At 37.9% G+C, this 18,338-nt stretch overlaps 1 protein-coding gene and 1 long non-coding RNA gene across 3 annotated transcripts in view; one reads left to right on the top strand and one right to left on the bottom strand.

The window, feature by feature from the left end:
* LOC136247561 (equilibrative nucleoside transporter 1-like) overlaps positions 1–18,338 on the bottom strand; it is a 265,718-nt gene that overhangs the window by 168,574 nt on the left and 78,806 nt on the right. The window lies entirely within an intron of this gene.
* Positions 999–2,612, top strand: LOC136247573 (uncharacterized). The gene is made up of 2 exons (XR_010697650.1): positions 999–1,180; positions 2,227–2,612. It is a non-coding gene; the product is annotated as an uncharacterized lncRNA (long non-coding RNA).

Below are 18,338 nucleotides of genomic sequence, written 5' to 3'. Positions count from 1 at the left end.
GTGACCAAAAGCACAGCTAGTTTTGCAATTTTCTGAAACTTTTTATAATAACTTCTTGGTTATATTATATAGAGAAAAACCGATGGCCTGGGATGTCCAAAGTTTTAGCCTTAGTTTTAGAAAGCAGCATTAGAGTGAAATAATGGATTTGTACATGTCTACAGTATGTGAAAAATAAGCCACAGAAGGTAACGTTGTGTAATCCATCATAACTCATGAAGGAATTGAAGCAAGCCGCTAGGACTTGGCTCCTTTCTTCCTTATGAAATTGAACACCTAGTAAGGTGTAGTGGCTGGGCGTCCTGCATGGTATTGGAAACCTTACAATTATGAAGGCAGTTGATAGCCCACAAATATGCATCATAAGTTGGCCTATGGGACGTGCCTTGTACAAGTGTAGCCACAACCGTGTTGTTAATCCTTATTGTAGTACCTTTGTAACCATTTTCCACTTATGCTAGCGGTTTGGGTGAATTTAGCAGTAGCTTGAAAGAAACATCCAGCCCGCTATTTGAGACATTGTACAAAATTATACGTATATGCTAAATTATTTATTTTTCCTTAGGGTCAGTATGCTACACCTTCAAATCTTGTAAGTAAATTTTTTGCTGTTGAAATAAGTGGTTATTTGGTGCATATTTCTAGATACACCAAGTTGATTTGGCTATGCCATATTTGAAGATTCAGACTAACATTTTATTTCTTTTTTATGCACGGAAAATGTAATATTTAGTATACGGAAAATTTAATATACCTATATGGAAAATGGCTAGTTTTACGGGATCTAGTTTTACTGGGACGAAGTTCAGCATGCTTTGATACTACCGCGACGGTGTTGCTGGGTGTTAATAGAGGACTGCTGATACGGCAAAGGATGCTTTGATACTACCGCGACGGAGGTACTGGGTGTTGATAGAGAGCTACTGTTACGGTGCCGGCAGGCCTGCCAACCTGGAAAGTAAAAAAATCTTGAGATTTCTGTACCTTTATTGTAGTATTGCAGTGTGTAGTTTTACTGGGACGAAGTTCAGCATGCTTTGATACTACCGCGACGGTGTTGCTGGGTGTTAATAGAGGACTGCTGATACGGCAAAGGATGCTTTGATACTACCGCGACGGAGGTACTGGGTGTTGATAGAGAGCTACTGTTACGGTGCCGGCAGGCCTGCCAACCTGGAAAGTAAAAAAATCTTGAGATTTCTGTACCTTTATTGTAGTATTGCAGTGTGTAGTAAAAAAAAAACTGGTAGATGCTATGCTGAGACCAAAAAGAAAGAAAAAAAAAGGTCTCGACTTTTTAAACTTGAAATCCGTGACATTCGCGCTACAAACCGTGAGATTCTATCCAACGAAGGTTAGTGAAACCGTGAGAGTTAGCAGGCCTCAAAAACAGTGAGATTCGATCTGCTGCCCTTGAGCAGGGTAGTGAAACCGTGAGACTCACGGTAAACCCGTGAGAGTTGGCAGGCCTGTGCCGGACAGAATTCCGTCTCCAAGAAATGGTCCCACGACGAAGCAAGACGACTGATGATACGAAATCTGATACGAACGCTGTATCCACTCGTAACCAATCCACGACGGTTAGTTATACGTACAAGGACAAGGTCGTCATAGACTACCAGTTTCGCTGTGCAATTTCTTACAGTGCAAGGTGTTGATTCTGTAGCTCTGGCCACACAGTGGCATTTATGGTTTCCCAGTGAATTGTCCATTTCTCCATAATGACTGGATTGAATACAGAATGGCTTTTCTACTAAGTGTTGTTTAAATGCCGTGTAATGGGGACATAGCTGTAATGATAATGATACGGCTAACAAACGTTTACAAATTGATAGGAGGGACACACATTCGGACAATAATGTCTGTGTTAGCTATGCCAAATGAGCTATGCACAGGATTACCAGCACACTGATTCTTATCTAAGCACACCATACAAGTACAGGAAATACGATTACATTTGTTAACTTATTTGCAACACAATTATCACTGTAATTAGAGTCTTGCATGTAACATGTGCTGATAAACAAGTTATTAAATTCTGTCATAACAAAAACAGGTAGAAAGAAAAATATTAATAAGCTTTGGATTCATGGAGAAAGGTCAGGAAACAAGGGAGATTGCCAGCACCTGTGGACCCCTACTGACTGTTCTGTGTGTGCAACATTATAATACTGTTAATATATATTAGTTAATGGCTTAATGATTAATGTTATATGCTATTGGTAGATCAGAGGATGCTAAAAAGAAACGATTACAAAGCAAGAGAAGCCAAGAGATACTGCAGCTATCTATGGTCCTCCAGACAAGTAGCAATACTTTTTGAATGATGAAGATGACTTAAAGCAGGCAAGAAAAAGAAGAGTGCCAGTCCTAGCAATAAACCCAAGATAGGAGGAAAAGTAAAGGCAAAATATGACGGAGGGTGGTTTACAGGAGAACTGGTTGCCTACAATAAAGACATTGATCAGTGGACAATTTACTTTAAAGATGATGATTATACCAATTATGTGATTTTTTCCAGATAGACGTTAAAATGGAATACGACAAGCTTTAAGCAGGACATTTTTATTATGTAATTGTGATATTGACATAAAATTACAATTTCATGCCTATACATGTACTGAGACATATCGACAATATAAACCCCCATGTAGCAAAACTTGAGGTTCATGGCTAGTAGGGGATATACACAGTTGCATGTATATGTGATCTATATTCTGATTTTGAACCAGGCTTTAGTAATACAAGTGTAGTGGCTGGCATTCAAAGAATGTTTCAAATCTTGCATTGGTATTGCTCTTGGGCACGCTTAAATTTTAACAATACAACCTCCATCTTCCCTTAATGGACCATATCCACAATTAGAGGTGTACTAATAATCAGATTGGCCACCAATATGGGAATTTTAGCCCATATCAGTAATTGGTAAAGGTGCTACAAGAATCGATATTGCTAACAATATTCACACAGTGGGATTACATTGGTTTCTTACTTAATCAGTGGAACTTTTAGTGTCTGCTCCTTGTTTATCGAGGCTGTGCTGAACAAAGCTAGAAGCCATACAAACACAGGCAATTTTTCCTTGCTGAAGTGCTTATCCATTGTTTAAAATGAAATAGTAAAAGCCAGTACTTTAGAGATGATGAAAAAGCCACAGGAGAACTAAGGAAGGCAGAATCACTTCATACAAGAGTTTAATGACAATGATGTACATACCTTCCACTACCTCTGTCCCTGTAGCCAGTGTGTTAGAACGACAAAACCTCCACTTTACGACAAACTACCATAATACCATAACTTTACCTCCCCGCTTTTCCTATAAGAAACCAATCAGTTCTTAATTATCTAATTTTAACCTAGTGTACTTTAAGTTTTGTAGCTAATAAGTTTTGTAGCTAATTAATTTTATGTTAGTGTAATTTAGCCTTTGGCAGTACTTGCCATTGGCTTTCAGTACCTATGTGCTGTAAAACATTAATAATAATCTGTCTTCTCTACCAGCCATTAAAATGTGAAGTAATGCAAAGTAATCCGTTTAAGCCTGGATGGGAGTATGCATAAAAAATTAATAATTATTTGTGGTGCTTCTGGGTTGCACAATGGAAGCGACACCACAAACATAGACCACAGATTGCATTTAGCATAAAAGAGTTACAGTAGATCATAGATAGGTATAGTATTATTATTACATGTACATTTGTTGAAAACTGCAGCTGTGCCTTGCAAATATCAGATCGACCATCAGTTATTGGTTTAATTTCTTTAGGTGACATCAGTATCGGATATCGGAAAATGGCAAAAACCCATATCGGTAAACCTCTATCCACAATGACATCATAATTGACATTATAGCCATGTTAGTGGGGTCTTCACTACGTTTTCAACTGTAGTAGCCGAAAGGAATTTCACTTGTGACTTTTACGACATGGAACCATTAAATAAGGTAGCATGTATGATCAAGTGATGTGACTAAGCGAAACCAGACCAAAGTTGTGATGTGGATACAAACTATCCAAATTTGTCTTGTAAGTAGATGTATATGCCTCACCTTCCCACTTGCTGCAGTGCATGCATTATCACCATATCTCCCAATACCCAGGGCCACCCAGAGAAATTAAGCAGCCAAGGGCAAAGAGTTAAAGTGGGGTCCTTCACCCAAGTTGTAAGTTGAAGACCAAAATATATATATATAAATTGGGGGTATTGGCAGGGCCCCCCTGTGGGCGGCCCTGCCAATACCCCTCTGCACAATTGCAAGTTCCCCACTATTGCCACCATTTTTATGTTGTGATATCATTGTGGATAAGGTTCATACCCTCAGCCCATACTTGTGGTATTCAGACATTACATTGATAGGAGCATTTAAGGGTATACAGGACTAAACGGGTACTGATGAAAGCCGGAATGGAACGGAACGGAATGGAATCAATCGGGGCACGAGCCAAGTTTAAAATCGTTTAAAACAGATTGTGCACTATTTCCAACTGTCACACAACAACTAGAATTATGCTAGAATTAGTTTGTTGCTGTTTATAGGCATGCTAGTAATCGTTCGCTCGAAAGTTCTATTAAATGCCCACCACGTGGCAAGGTGTGTGTAAACAAAATCCATCCAGTTTAGTTTAATCCTGATGTAGAAGTACTTCCTTACCATTTCAAAAGGTTAACTACTGTAGTATTTTCATGTTGTAGCGGTATTCAAGCCTTTTTGTACAAGTGTCGCTGGTTTTCTGAAGCAACTATAATTCTACCATTATTGGTAGCGATTTACGAGAGTTAGCAAACTGCAGTATGTTATATTAACAGTGCTTACAAAAATAGGTTAACAGCTTAGCTAAATGATTGCTGTTCAGCTTAGACGATTGTACAACGCATTCTTGCAGTGTGCATTAAATAAAACCGTCGAGCAAATGTTTTCTAGCATGTCTATAGCAGAAGCGAACTAATTCTAGCACAATTCTAGTTATTGTGTGGAAGTTGGAAACAGTGCATAATCTGTTTAAAACGATTTTTTAACTTGGCGCACGCCCCCTATTGTTCATCAGTACCCGGACTAAACAAGCTGAGAGATACCTTGCTACAACTAATTGGTTTCTCGTGGTTTGAATTGACCATTATGATTATCAAATGTACAACTACATTAATTTTATTCCCATAATGCCTATCCCCCCAACACAGTATGGGCAGGGTGAGGAATGAGTGGGGAAGTGGGGATTCACAAATCGAAGTGGAAAATGCCCCACCATTTCCCCTCCCAACTTTGAAGTAATTCCAAAGAACCAACACGAAGCCAAGAAAACTAATGCCAAAGGCCATTTTAAATAGTGAATCTCCATATAGCTAATTCCCTCTGTACTGTGGGTACCAGGGGCGGATTTAGGGAGTGGGTGGGTTAAGGTGGCTGTAGCCCCCCTTCCTTAGTACTTAGCCAATAAAACCCTATATCTTCTGTGTGTATCATTATTTCAGGAACTATATGCATCACTACCAACACAAATAATGTCTATGTAACTATACCTATTGTTCAACTCTGTTCTAGTAGAATATAACTTCCTTTTCCTTTAAAGTTCTTCAAAAACAAGTGTCGATTGTAGGTTGCATCTCCAGTTACAAAAGTTGTAATTGTGGGTTTTGTTTTATTCAAATGATTAGCAGTGTGGCTATAAGAGGTGATTAGTGTGGTTTTTATATTTAAATGAATTATATGATTCAAAAAGTGTTAGTTGGTTTAATTGGTTAGGTTTATCAGCTTCAGTATAATATGTAGCTACCAACTCAGCCATTTAGCAAACTGTAGTCTTTGGTAATTTGCAGTCTCATAAGGTAGCTATAGCATATTCATCCACTTTGCTTTAAATATAAAATCTGTATCAGTTACCTTCTGATGTGACCCCATGCTGTGGGTTATGGTGCTGGCATTTGTAACTAGCCTATAGTTCAGTCTTCATAACCTGGCAGATCTAATAAATTGACTATCACAACAATAAATTCAGAAAGCCCATAAATGCAAATATAGTTGCACTTTGCTAAGGATTGTCAGTGGACTAGCTAATAGCTACTAGTACCCTTCATTGCATTCCGTTTTCAGTACACATCATTGGTTTTATGGCTAACAAATAGGCTAAGGAGCATGCATCATAGTTGTGACGTTCAACACCACTGCTATACTGAGCTATACATGTTTCTGCTTCACAGATTTAGGCATGGCTAAGAAGAGCTGATGCATTATGGCATATAGCTAGCTATATCTAAAAGCTTGGTAGCTACAAGTGAAAAGGAATGCATGATAGCTATACTCAATGCATATTGCAATCAGTCTTGATTTAACGGAAAGGTAAAATTTGAATGATAAAATAATAAATTGAAATTCCATTATTTTCCACTGAAAAAACTGCTAAAATACTCTCAGATTCACCTTTAGAGAGCCTAATTTTCAAAAATTTCCCTGGGGGAATGCCCACAGACCCCTTAGGTTGGTTTGCACACTAATGTATAGTCATTATTCCAAACAGGGGCAGATCTAGACTTATGGAAAGTGGGGATCAAAATTTAACTGAGGCACTACATTGTTTCTGGTTTGATAAGGTGAGACCAAAAAAAAGGTCACAGCCAGCTGACAGTAGCTGCCCACCTCACCAACCACGCATTTATAGTACATTAAAATCCTTAAATAGCTCACTACACACTGTTCTAATACTGTGACTGCTTTATTAGAGTGACTGCTCTATTAGATATCTCGATCTTGGTATACTAATAATTTTTGGAGGGGGGGTCCTGAGCCCCCTTTGTAATTGATCCCCCCCTCCTGATTCCAAATAGCTAATTTTACCATGGATACTACATGAATCTTACAACTAGGGCCTTGTGAAAAGGCTTGGTATCTTCTGATGTCTGGCTAGTTACCTATGTCCCTGTCCAGCTTAGCCCCCCTTTTAAAAAATCCATCCCTGGGTACTAGGTGATACAAATTATAGGTGTATAATTACTAGCTTACCACAACTGGATATCAGGAATTAGTGTGATACCAATTCTCAGCTATTCCGGATGCCGCACAGGCACCATGCTACAGCTGACTATTCGCCATTTTGTCCTTCACGTCTACACTAAGGTTAATGGATCACGTGATCTTTTGAAAAGTACTTAAAAGTTCTCCGTATAAGGTATGGAGTTGCTTACTTAAAATTTCCCCGTAATATAAGTGGCGTTGCTTACTTAAAGGTATCCCGTAATAGATATGGAGTACCTTACTTAAAGTTTCCCCGTATATATTAAGGAATTCATTAGTAAATATATGTAGGACCGTGGCCAGTAGCTCGGGCCCTAGGGACTTTTAATTGTCCCCATTATTGTTGTTTCAGTTGTGTCCAGCATACATGCCTTTTGTGCTGGAGGTGGTAGGCGGGAAAAAAAAAGTTAGGCTTGTCTGAAGGCATCGGTCAGTTACTTACTCCGTCAGTCAGTAGAAAATTCTGTTAAATAAATTTTTTTTTAAAATTCTGTATCAACTTATTGAAAGTGTTGTGGGTCGATCTGAAAGCTTGTTTGGGCTTAATTTTACGTAATCAATACTGCTTGATCGTCGTCTGGGAAAATTGAGGCTGGTTTTTGGGTGATAATATTTCATGGGCCACGCCTAGGTTAGGGTCCGCAACGTGAAAAATGAAGCTGTAAGAAACAAATCCCCGACTATCGTAGTATGTTACCCTTAGTGCCCCATCACTAATACCACCGTTGTTTTGGAACTGAGTTCCCTTGTTGGAGAGACACACGGATTTTAATATCTCACGTGATTGATCTTTATTTCGTGCGCTCCAAAAGAAGACGTCCAGAGCTCCCAGATTCTGAGTGTGATATCAAGTGTTGTTGGCCTACCAAACCATGCATAGAAGTGAGTAAAACTTTGCCTGTGTTTTCCACGGAGGCTGACTTTCTGCGAATGGGTCGAGAAAATGTTTCGTTCGAGGTGCTCTATACCAGCCAAGAGAAGAGAAGCCAATCCTATCACATAAGACGGTAATGAAGTTGGATGTATAAGTATTCTACACACCAAGTTTGAAAGAGCTGCGACCTTTCTAACCATCTGGCTGGCAGAGATGAAATTTTCAGTGCAATGATCTTCAATGATTTTGGTGGGTTGCCTCCTTCCTACTGTTACATGTCTTCCATAGGAGCTTTAAATCAGGGGAAAATCCAGAAGAACATCTGAGGTTTCTAAGAAGTGGTCAAATCCTTGACTTAAAGTTAAAAGGTCATTGGAAGCTACTACTCTAATAGAACATTCACTATTCTAATAGAACAACCATGTAGTCACTAAATTTACCATTTGCTTTTGATTGTGTCAGTTGAACAGCTGTATAGATTGCTTGGCAAGTGTGCATTTTATGGATGTTTAAATCTTGATATTTTAACCTTGCGATGATGCAAGCAATGCAGAGTCCAGGATGCTGGAGAGTCTAATAGTATTTAAAATCCATTCATTTGTTATGGAGTAATTATTTTGTATGAGCTGGAGCACTTTATTGCAGTACCAGCTCATTAACTTCACATTATACATACCTGGTTTTCTATATGAAAATTAACAACAATAATAATGTATCTTGTGCAACTGCCTAAACAAATAACAACTCAGTAATGCATGTATAGCCATAATACCCTAATGCTGCTGTGTATATGGCCTATGAGTTTGTGAAATTATTGATTCATGACTAAGATAGAGGTAAAGCTTCACAGTTTTATCTGTCAATGTTTTCTATTAGTAGAGCTGGGCGATATACCGGTATTGTTAGTAATCTGTGATATTTAAGTCATACTGGTTTTGATACCGCCTGTTTTTTTTTAATGCTGCCATATCGTCTGGGCACTATGGACTCCCTGTGGGCTTGTTTCATCCCATATTTAGAAGGTAACCAGACATGTGACAATGTTTGTAGGCAGGTGCTGATGTAGTCAGCTAACCAAACTATGTAAGCAAGTTTGTTAGTGGTAGTTGGTACCTGAGGCATGCTGAGCTACCATGGGTATTTGGTGCTTTTATTGAGGTAAATGGCACAAGATCAGATCATTCCTTAACCACAAGATCAGTTTCACCAGGATAAAGCCATTACTGGATCAGTTTCAAGGATGCTACAGAGACAAGTATCGTTACTTTGTAGCTTATTACATGATTTGTCGTATAGTAATCATTGTGATAATTGTTGCTAACCCTTCAAACTATATCACTACCTACTTTTTGCTAGTTGCTACAGTTATAATATTGGCCTCGATACAACTAATAGTAAGACCATATTCAAGTAACCTTGTCAATATCTTTGATGAGTTTGTTTTACAAATAATGAGCTTGATTTCAATACTACCACTTATTGAGAGTTACAATCAAAGATTGCTGCTGTCAGTTGCCTTCATTCTAATAGCACTGCCTTTGATAGCATTTGCTGTGATGGAACTGTTCATCCACAAAAATGGTATTAAGAAAATAAGTAGGCGTATATGCCGTAGACCTAATTTTGCCAGTGCTCACAGCAGTTATTTACTGATGGACAACGATGTTGCACTGACAGATGTTAAGAAGCTAAACAGGTGAGTATACAAGTACAAAACACACCCAAGAGGTTTGTATCTCATTTGTAAACATGAAACCCGAGGGCCACAGGTGTGGTAAACACAGGTTCAAACCGAATGGGTGTGTTCTAACTGATTTGTGGCTTGGGGCAATGGCACCCATTTGTAACACAGAAGGAGGTGAACAAGAATGCAAGGCTAATATTGACTACCTCTTACTGCTGTATATAAGGAAAGATTTTACTCACTAATTACTGTCTTGATGGTTAGTTAATTCATTGTTAGCTAGTTTATTCATTGGTAGCACATTTGTTAATATGCACGAGCGCGAGGTGCCATCATCGATGCCAGCCATTGTACTGCTTCCGCATCATTTAGATGGGTGTATATAGCTGAAGTGTCTGATATTCATTGTTGAGTAGTGTAGCACTTTGGTTAGCTAGCGTGTGGTATACAGATACCGGCTCAGCCCAGTGGTTGTAATGTTGCAGTCCTTGATGTACGTATTAGCCTTGTATTATAACTTCCTGTGTTGGTCTGATGTTTGGTTTCATTTGAAGTGTTTGAACTAACCAAAAGGAGGTACTTAGCCATGCTACAATTATTTGTAAACTTGATTTGTATTAAACACTGGCAGCAGCCATTAATCTGCCCACGCACCATACTACAATTATTAGTTATATTTAATAGTGGGTTTGATGCATGTAACATAAGCAATCTTACAACTGGCCAGATCAACATATGGTACAGTGTTGTGGACATAACTTGGTATGACAGAATACCGTTTATATTATAATAACAGTGTGAAACTTTAAATTAATTTTTAATTTTGTTTGTGTATAGTAAGGATGATGAATTCAAAGGTGTGGGGTGATAAAATATCATGCAAAAACCTTCCTCAAATTTCCCTCACAACGACATGATAGCATAAATCAAGCCAAAAAGTGCCTTTAGATTGACCAAAAACATTTTGTCAAGTTGCTACAGAATTTTGCTATATTTTTTTATTTGACGGAATTTTCTACTGTCTACCTGATGCATTCAGTCAAGCATAGCAAAAAACTGGGTACTGCTACAGCCCTACTTCTTTCACAAAAACATTTCAAATTCACTAAATAAGAAACCTTTGGCATATTGATAAACATACACTGCGTTCACTATTGTCACTGTTTAGCTACTACTACAGATCCAGACTTCTAAAAGGGGAAGTACCACTCTTAATGGTAGACTCCTCGGTGATGTTTCACTATTAAAAATCTTACCATTTAGGCCTTTAGAAGTGCAACTGAATCCTTTAACAGTTAACTTTAGATGATAATTTTTAGAGGTGCCTATCACAGAGAGATAGGAGTTTCAAGTGATAGTTGGGTATTAGTGCTGTAAACAAAGGTAGAAGTAAGTATTTTGTCATGTAATAAGTGTTTCCTTGACTGATAAACTGATGTTAGTTTATTGAATTGAAGAAATACTTGTCAGCAGTTCAGTCAAGGGGAGTTCCATGGAATCCTTAGACCCCTCCTCTCGATCCACCCCTACACTAGCTGCTTCTCTTGTTTGCTTCATCATTGTCTGAACTGGTAACATACTTTCCTACACAACTTTTTTTGTATTTCTCTTCACATGATGTGTCAAGCAAACCACATTATAGCTATAGCTACATAAGTGCTACTAATACCATGTAAACACAAAGTTAGTGAGTGAACCTTAATTGTGATGACTTGATGAACTTCTAAGTGAATAGATCTTAGCAATAATATTGTGGTGTATTATGTAATCAGCAAAAAAATTTCTGACTATTTGCATATACCTGTATAGTTATAGTGCTATCATTAGCTATTATAATTGTGTAATATTGTGACCGGTTTTGTGAAAAGTGGTCTTTCCGCACAAAATCAGTCTATCATAATGATAGATGAAGCAATAGAGGCAGAAATGCATTGTGACTGCTATAAGTTCTTAGTTACCTGACTATTGACAATACCATTGTCAAAGTCTACCAGAATTCTAATTGTCTTTACAGATCTAGAGTTCCTCTTTAGTCTTCAATTTACTCTCTGTAACAATTTAAACAAGTTTATTAGCATATTTTGATATTTTTACATAAGTAGAAACTACGAGGACTTGTATGCCTCCAGTCTCCTGGATGAGTTTATACCGATGTGATCACAGAGACACCATCTAAACTGAAATTTCGACGGTCATTATCCAAGGATATTGAATATACCTTGAGTCTGTAACCATTTAATCACGTAGAGTCGATGCCGCTGAACCATATTATTCATACACTTGGTACAGTGTTGTGTACAACTTGGTATGACAGAATACTATTTATATAAAACAGTGTGTAACTTTAAATTATTTTTAAAAATTTAGTTTGCTTGTTTATAATTATTATAATTGTATTGTAGGAACAATTAAGGTGTGGGCATGGCCAGTGATAAAATATCATGCAAAAGCCTGCCTCGAATTTTCCTCATAGCAACATGATAGCATAAATCAACCCCAAAAGTACTTTCAGATTGACCAGAAACATTTTTGTCAAGTTGCTACAGAATTTTAATGTTTTTATTTGGCGGAATTTTCTACTGCCTGCCTGATGCATTCAGTCAAGCATAGCAGAAAACTGGGTACAGCTAAAACCCTACTTCTTTTCCAAAAACATTTTAAATTCACTTAAGAAGAAACCTTTGGCATATTGATAAACATACAATGCATGCGCTATTGTCTTGCCTTTTATCCTTCTGTACCCAGTGAAGGTTCTTCATCAATAGTAGGGCTTCCATCCACGGGCATAGATACACATTATGTGATAATAGTAACCATTGTAGACACTTCAGTGCTGAGTGAGCCATTCAATATCATCAGAGACTAGTGTTTGTTTTTGATAAGTGTAATAATTGTATAGTGTTTCTTTGACTGATAAACTGATTCTAGTTTATTGAATTGAAGAAATTCTCTGTTGTCAGCAGTTCAGTCAAAGGAGATTCTGGAACCCTTAGACTCCCCGCTCCAATCCACCCCTGCACTAGCCTGCTTCTCTTTTTTGCTTCATCATTATTCAAACTGGTAGCATGCTTTCCTTCATGACATTCTTTGTATATCTTCCTTTGTATATCTTCACATGATGTGTCAAGCAAACAACATTATAGCTATAGCTACATAAGTGCTACTAATACCATGTAACAAAGTTAGTGAGTGAACCTTAATTGTGATAACTTGATGAACTTCTAAGTGAATACAGTTTAGCAATAATTGTGGTGTGTTATGTAGTTTTAGCTAATCGGCAAAAATTTGCCTACTACTTGAATATACCTGTATAATTATGGTGCTGTCATTAACTATAATTGTGTAATATTGTGGCTGGTTTTGTGAAGAACGGTCTTCCCGTGTACACATCCAATTCAATTATAAAGCTTCAGACAGATTGAAGAAAACTAATGACTTCAAATCTGATCAATATCAACATTGCTAAATGGATGAAAAGTTTTAGGACTATATAGCTACAGCTCCTATATGGATTAGTATTAAAGATCTATTTTTAGAAATCCTGTTAGATTATTATACATTGTGTTTAGTGGTCAAGAACTTGCAGAAAATGTTTACAAAACAAATATAAGACAAAAATTAGGAATTGTGAACTAGAGTAGGGACAATGTATTACCACGGTAAAAAGTACTGGACTGGAGTAGTTATTGTTGTAATACAACAAGAAGGAAATATCCCTACTGTGCTGTGTAGATGAAACATACAGCAGAGATATTTGCTTCTTATTGTTTTACAGCAATTGGACATACTACTCCAATCCAGCTTGTTTCAGTACTTTTTATTGTGGTATTACATTGTCCCTACACTAGTTTAAAATTCATTTTTTCTTATACTTGTATATATAGCTACACTTGTACTAAGTAGCTGAGCTCGTTTTGGCAGATTGCTTGAATTTTTAAAATAGCTTCGTAGTCATAGGTAATACAGTTAAAACTGATATTCCATTGTATTTTTTTATAAGTTTAAGATAGTTAAGCTTCCTTGAAATAATTATATTATCTAATCCAAAACAGCCAAGCTGTAAAAAAAGTGTGCGGCCCTCAGAAAGGCTATGGTGAAAAAAGATGTGAAATCCAAGGTAGCGGCCAAGAAATGGCTGTGATGGTAGGTTAATGGTAAAAATTTTAATAACGACAATTCAGGTGAATTTTTGTGCCGCTTCACAAAATTTACCTAAATTGTCATTATTAAAATTTTTACCATTAACCTACCATCACAGCCATTTCTTGGCCGCCACCTTGGATTTCACATCTTTTTTCACCATAGCCTTTCTGAGGGCCGCACACTTTTTTTACAGCTTGGCTGTTTTGGATTAGATTTCATTTCTTTTTATATTTGTACACCCCAAAGCCGGCCTATGGCCAGCTTTGGGACTTTTTCAACCTATGTTTTTTTCTTTACTACAAGAAGAAGAAAAGATGAAGTAGATGTACTTTAAATATTTTATCAGTAAATGTACAAATTATATATACTGTATAATGCATATGTGACCGGATTTGCAAAAAGGGGTCTTCCACACACATCCAATTTGCCAATTTTGACAATTGATAACTTCAGATTGGAAAGAGCTATTGCCTTGAACTTTGGACAGTGGTGAGCACCACTATAGCTGAATACGTGGTGAAATTTTCAGGTTAATATGTTACATGAACACTGAGTTATGGTCTCCAACGGTTACGGAATTGGATGTGTGTGGAAGACCCCTTTTCGCTAATCCGGTCACATAATATTATATTGATTTCAGAAATCTCCATGGTGGTTTCTTTGTAACTGAACACTCTACAAGGTGACTTCTTCTAATTGCTCTCTCTACAGGGTGAATTGTTTGTAGCTGAACGATCTACAAGGTTAACTTCTTCTAGCTGATCTCTCTACAGGGTGATGTGTTTGTAGCTGAATTCTGTATAGGTGATTTGTTTGCAGCTGAGCTCTTTACAGAATGGTTTCTTTGTAGCTGAACTCTCTAAAAGGTAACTTCTTCTAACTGATCTTTCTACAGGGCAATTTGTTTCTGGCAGAATTTTCTACAGGGTGATTTCTTTGCAGCTGAACTCTCTACATGGTGGTTTCTTTGTAGCTGAACTCTCTACAAGGTAATTTCTTCTAGCTGATCTCTCTACAGGGAGATTTGTTTGTAGCTGAACTATCTACAAGGTAACTTCTTATAGCTGATCTCTCTACAGGGTGATTTGTTCGTAGTTGAATTCTGTACAGGTGATTTGTTTGCAGTTGAGCTCTTTACAAAATGGTTTCTTTGTAGCTGAACTTTCTCCAAGGTAACTTCTTCTAACTGATCTTTCTACAGGGTGATTTGTTTGTAGCTGAACTATCTACAAGGTAATTTCTTCTAGCTGATCTCTCTACAGGGTGATTTGTTTGTAGCTGAATTCTATACAAGTGATTTGTTTGCAGCTGAGCTCTTTACAGAATGGTTTCTTTGTAGCTGAACTCTCTACAGGGTGATTTGTTTTGTAGCTAAAATCCCTACAAGGTAACTTCTTCTAGCTGATCTTTCTACAGGGCGATTTGTTTGTAGCTGAGTTCTCTACAGGGTGTTTGTTTGCAGCTGAATTCTCTACATGGTGGTTTCTTTATAGCTGAACTCTCTACAAGGTGACTTCTTCTAGCTGATCTCTCTACTGGGTGATTTGTTTGTAGCTGAACTCTCTACAGGTGATTTGCTTGTAGCTGAACTCTCTACAAGGCGATACTTCTAGGTGAGCTCTCTACAGGATTCCTTGTTTCTAACTGAACTCTCAACAGGGTGATCTGTTCATAGCTGAACTTTCTACTGGGTGATTTGTTTGCAGCTGAACTCTCTAAATGGTGGTTTCTTTGTAGCTGAACTCTCTACAACGTGACTTCTTCTAGCTGAACTCTCTACAAGGTGACTTGTTTCTAGCTGATCTCTCTACAGGGTGACTTGTTTCTAGCTGAACTCTCTACAAGTGATTTGTTTGTAGCTGAACTCTCTACACGGTGGTTTCGTTGTAGCTGAACTCTCTACACGGTAACTTCTTCTAGCTGATCTTTTTACACTGCATGTTTGTTTGTAGCTGAGTTCTCTACAGGGTGATTTGTTTGCAGCTGAACTCTCTACATGGGAGTTTCATTGTAGCTGAACTCTCTACAATGTGACTTCTTCTAGCTGAACTCTCTACAGGGTGACTTGTTTCTAGCTGAACTCTCTACAGGTGATTTGTTTGCAGCTGAACTCTCTACATGGTGGTTTCTTTGTAGCTGAACTCTCTACAAGGTAACTTCTTCTAGCCGATCTTTCTACAAGGTGATTGAGTTTTTTGCAGCTGAACTCTTTACATGGTGGTTGCTTTGTAGCTGAACTCTCTAAAAGGTGACTTCTTCTAGCTGAACTCTCTACAGGATGATTTGTTTGCAGCTGAACTCTCTACGTGGTAGTTTCTTTGTAGCTGAACTCTCTACAATGTGACTTCTTCTAGCTGAACTCTCTACAGGGTGACTTGTTTTTAGCTGATCTCTCTACAGGGTGACTTGTTTCTAGCTGAACTCTCTACAGGTGATTTGTTTGCAGCTGAACTCTCTACATGGTGGTTTCTTTGTAGCTGAACTCTCTACAAGGTAACTTCTTCTAGCTGATCTTTCTACAGGGTGATTTGTTTGTAGCTGAATTCTCTACAGGGTGATTTATTTGCAGCTTAACTCTCTACTACAAGGTGACTTCTTCTAGCCGAACTCTCAACAGAGTGATTGATTTTTCTTTGCAGCTTAACTCTCTACATGGTGGTTTCTTTGTAACTGAACTCTCTACAGGGTGATTTGTTTGTAGCTGAACTCTCTACAGGATGATTTGTTTGTAGCTGAACTCTCTACAGGGTGATCTGCTCATAGCTGAACTCCCTATAAGGTAACTTCTTCTAGCTAATCTTTTTACAGGGCGATTTGTTTGTAGCTGAGTTCTCTACAGGGTGATTTGTTTGCAGCTGAACTCTACATGGTAGTTTCTTTGTAGCTCTACAATGTGACTTCTTCTAGCTGAACTCTCTACAAGGTGACTTGTTTCTAGCTGATCTCTCTACAGGGTGACTTGTTTCTAGCTGAACTCTCTACAGGTGATTTGTTTGCAGCTGAACTCTCTACATGGTTTATTTCTTTGTAACTGAACTCCCTGCAAGGTGACTTCTTCTAGCTGATCTCTCTACAAGGAGATTTGTTTGTAGCTTAACTCTCTACAGGTGATTTGTTTGCAGCTGAACTCTCTACATGATGGTTTCTTTGTAGCTGAACTCTCTACTAGGTAATTTCTTCTAGCTGATCTCTCTACAGGCCGACTTGTTTGTAGCTGAACTCTCTACATGATGGTTTCTTTGTAGCTGAACTCTCTACAAGGTGATTTCTTCTATAGCTGATCTTTCTACAGGGTGATTTGTTTGTAGTTGAACTCTCTACATGATAGTTTCTTTGTAGCTGAACTCTCTACAAGGTGATTTCTTCTATAGCTGATCTTTCTACAGGGTGATTTGGTTGTACCTGAACTATCTACATGATGGTTTCTTTGTAGCTGAACTCTCTACAAGGTAAATTCTTCTAGCAGATCTCTCTACAGGACAATTTGTTTGTACCTGAACTCTCACATGATTGCTTCTTTGAAGCTGAACTCTCTACAAGGTGATTTCTTCTAGCTGATCTTTCTACAGGGTGATTTGTTTGTAGCAGAACTCTCTACAAGGAAACCTCTTCTAGCTGACCTCTCTACAGGGAGATTTGTTTGTAGCTGAACTCTCTATACATGATTTGTTTGCGGCTGAATTCTCTACATGATGGTTTCTTTGTAGCTGAACTCTCTACAAGGTAACTTCTTCTAGCTGATCTCTTTACAGGGTGAATTGTTTGTAGCTGAACGATCTACAAGGTAACTTCTTCTAACTGATCTCTCTACAGGATAATTTGTTTGTAGCTGAACTATCTACAAGGTAACTTCTTCTAGCTGATCTCTCTACAGGTTGATTTGTTGTAGCTGAACTATCTACAAGGTAACTTCTTCTAGCTGATCTCTCTACAGGGTGATTTGTTTGTAGCTGAATTCTGTATAGGTGATTTGTTTGCAGCTGAGCTCTTTACAGAATGGTTTCTTTGTAGCTGAACTCTCTACAAGGTAACTTCTTCTACCTGATGTATCTACAGGGTCACTAGTTTGTAGCTGAATTCTCTACATGGTGGTTTCTTTGTAACTGAACTATCTATAAGGTGACATCTTCTAGCTGATCTTTCAACAGGGTGATTTGTTTGTAACTGAACTCTCTACAAGAAAACTTCTTCTAACTGATGTCTGAACAGGGTGAATTGTTTGTAGCTGAACTCTCTACAGGTTGATTTGTTTGTAGCTGATCTCTATACAGGTTACTTATTTCTAACTGATCTCTTGAATTCTGTTCAGGGTGACTGCTCTATTAGGATGGCTTCTCTATTAGAGTATCTCGATCTCGGCACTTGCTACACCAAGTTGGATTTCGTGTTATAACTCCGTAGCTTTAAGTCTGATTTTTCTACACCATTGAAGAGCCTTTCTAAGATGATAACTCCATCTGTACAGCGATTTTCAAAGCATTACCCCAAGTGGTTTATCTGGTAGGCGTGGCAAGCATAATAATAATAATAATAAAATTAGCTAATCTTGATTGCGTAATTGTTACACACTGTTGATTTTTTCGCTGTATCTTCCTGGTTATTAGCTCGATTTCTTTCAAACCACAAAAGGT

The sequence above is a fragment of the Dysidea avara genome, chromosome 2 (assembly GCF_963678975.1).
Source record: "Dysidea avara chromosome 2, odDysAvar1.4, whole genome shotgun sequence".
Classification (NCBI taxonomy): domain Eukaryota; kingdom Metazoa; phylum Porifera; class Demospongiae; order Dictyoceratida; family Dysideidae; genus Dysidea; species Dysidea avara.
The sequence above is the reverse complement of the archived record's forward strand: the minus strand, read 5'-3'. Positions and strand labels throughout refer to the sequence as shown.